The following is a 3,487-nucleotide window of genomic DNA, read 5'->3' on the forward strand; positions in this document are numbered from 1 at the left end:
TCATACAGAAAATTACCGAACCGAACGACCTAAAAACAGAAGAACGGTAAAAAAAGGAGTTGAAATCATCTGCACTGCTTGCTGGTGCAGTTCATCGCCAGAATTGCCAGCCAGTCAGTCAGTCACTCAGTCAATGATACGAAACGAGCAAGCAAAGAAAATTCATAATCAAATTACAGCCTCTGCTCTGAAAGTGCATTGTCAAACACAATTACAAGTATAAACACATACACACAAACATACAATCATCATTTGAATTGAATAGAATCACATACATCCAAGCACACAAACCCACACAAATATATACATAAACATCCATTTATACTTTCTTACAAAACAATTATCCCCAATTAGTTACTCACACAAACATACGTACATTCGTACACAGACATACAAACTTATACAAATTTACACACCAACATACACACAAACAAACAAGCAAACAAACAAATACACACACAAGTAAATATACACTACAAATCTAAGTGTAAGCAAATAGCGGTCAATCGATAAACAACTATTACATTGCAGTAATTAATATGTATTATAATATAATTTTATTGGTATTTCATTACAAATATATATACATACGTGTATATATTGTCAATTAAACATAATTTTACTTAAATATACAATTACCTACACATTCATACAAGTGCACAATTTTTTATTGTGCGAAGCAACATACATATATACATAAAGCATGCATACATGCATGGGGCACACACATAAACAAACACACTCATACTTATTACGCATTCTTATTACACACACACACACACACACATTACAGATACACACACATTTGTACACAAACATACACAAATATTACACGTACACACACATTCGTACACACACACGAGTGCCCATGTACTTTGTAAAGTTGAGGATTGCATAGAAGTGTGTGTGTATGGAGAAAGGTTGAGCGCTCCAAATTTAATTATTGTCTCTTGTTTCAGGTTCTTTATGTGATTATATTTTTTTTTTGTTTTGTTTTTTGCAAAACTTGTTTTGTTTTTCGCATTTTTCGCGTTTTTTTTTATTTTTTGGTTCCAATCACAGTGCATACAACCAGTATTACTATCGTTATACTCAACATTGCCATCATCATCATCATCATCATCATCGGTGTTGTCATCCCCATCACAGCATCATCATCAGCATCCTGTTCATTGCGACGGACTGTAACCACGTCATCATCAACCGGAAGTCAATCGAGCAAAAAACTTTTCTACCATTTTCGGAAATCCGGACGAAGCCATTGCGTCGTGTGCATCGAAGTAATCGTCTTTCTTGCGTCAGATTACTTTACTAATACTACTACTGCGCTGCTGCTACTACTACTGCTACTACTACTACTACTACTACTGCTGCTGCTGCTACTACTACTAGAGAAATAGTACAACTTATCCAAAAATGTTACAAGATTTCCAAAACATTTTACAGCCTTGCTTATTATATACATAAAGGTAAAAATTAACAAATATTTAAATCTTTCAATTACACGATAGTGTACGTACATGTAACTTGTGCACACTCTTTACCATCGTGGAGACTGCCAGGAAGAAACAGCTTGACGATGGGCAAGCTCATTTGTCAAATGTACGACCAAGGACATGCGAAGTCAGATATTTCAAGGTTACTTGGTTCAGAATATTCGAGGGTCATTAATGTCTTACGGTTATATAGGTCAAACGGCCAAATGTTACAAAGTTAACTTCTGATGATAAAGAAGCTACTCTTTCATACGTCACAGAACATCGTTCAGTAACGCTGACGCTAAAGCCACTAAGCAGAAGCTTGCTGAAGACAGAGGCCTGTCGGCTTGTTATTCATCAATATTGAAAGTATTCGATGAATTTTACTACACTGTTAAATTAGTCAAACAAATTTCTAACTGCAGGCATTAACCAGAAAAATTTATTGGCAGGATGTTTTGAAATTTGCATGGACAGCCGAGCGTCTAATATTCGTAATATTGTTAATCGTTTGTATACTTTGTTTTGTATGCAACATGTTTTATTATAAATGTAATAAAATACTTTGAAAACGTTCTAAAAATTTTATAAAATTTCTTGGATAAGTTGTATTTTTTTCGTAAAACATGTATATATATATATATATACATATGTGTGTGTGTGCGTATGTATGATCTTTTGTTTGTATGTGTACTTCTGTGTGTATTATGTGTAAATAGAAATATATGCGTGTATTATCTGGAGTATTATGTTAGATCAGATGGGACTTTTATAATTCAATTGCTACTCTATACTTTGCTGTGTCCTTTGTGCATGCGTGTGTGTGGGTGGATGTGTGCGTGTGTGGGTGGATGTGTGTGTGTGGATGTGTGTGTGTGGATGTGTGTGTGTGTGTGGATGTGTGCGTGGATGTGTGCGATTTGTTGTGTGTTTATGTGTGGTTTTTGTGTTCTTCTTATACCTTAAGCGTGTTTTGTATTTGTCTAGTTTTTCCTCCAAGATGACGTCAATGTTGATATTTACGATTTGTTTGTTTTGATTTCGTTGTTTTGTTGCTGCTGGTAAAATGATGAAAATTTGTTTTGTGACGTCATTTTCACGGTGAATGATTGTAAAGATTAATCTGTTGCGTAATATCAATTAGTGTTGTTGTTGTCGTTGGTCTCCTAAATTGGTTGATGTTGTCGTCTTGTTGTTATTATTATGATTGTGCTTGATGTTGTTGTTGTTGCTGTTGTTGTTGTTGATGATGTTGTTGATGCTGTTGTTGTTGTTGCTATTGCCATTTTGTTGTTTACAACATGCGCAACTTTGCGGTTGGGGCAAGCAGTTTGTGAGAGCTTTCCATGGCTCTATTTTATGTTTTTAATTACTGCAAGGTTATTTATAAACAATAAAAAACTTTTGGCATATTGGCAAACATACATACATGAATACAAAAAACATAAATATATATATATATATATACACACACACATACATATGCCTACATACATACACAAACGTACATACATGCACATAGAAACGCACATAGAGGCAGGTTCGTGAATGTATGTATGTATGTATGTATTTATGTATGTATGTATGTATGTTTGTATGTATGTATGTATTTACGTATATATGTATGTATGTATGTATGTATGTATGTATGTATGTATGTATGTATGTATGTATGTATGTATGTATGTATGTATGTATGTATGTATGTATGTATGTATGTATGTATGTATGTATGTATGTATGTATGTATGTATGTATGTATGTATGTATGTATGTATGTATGTATGTATGTATGTATGTATGTATGTATGTATGTATGTATGTATGTATGTATGTATGTATGTATGAATGCATGTACGTAAAAACATGTATGTACGTGTGTGTGTGTGTGCGCGTGCGCGCTTCGATGCACGTGTGCAAATATGACAACATACGCCCGATGTTTACACACTTGCCAATGTAAACAAACATGGCTGCCTGTACGGACCGGAAGTAGAAGCCAGGCATGC

Source organism: Helobdella robusta (genome assembly GCF_000326865.2).
Source record: "Helobdella robusta unplaced genomic scaffold HELROscaffold_9, whole genome shotgun sequence".
In the NCBI taxonomy this organism is placed as follows: domain Eukaryota; kingdom Metazoa; phylum Annelida; class Clitellata; order Rhynchobdellida; family Glossiphoniidae; genus Helobdella; species Helobdella robusta.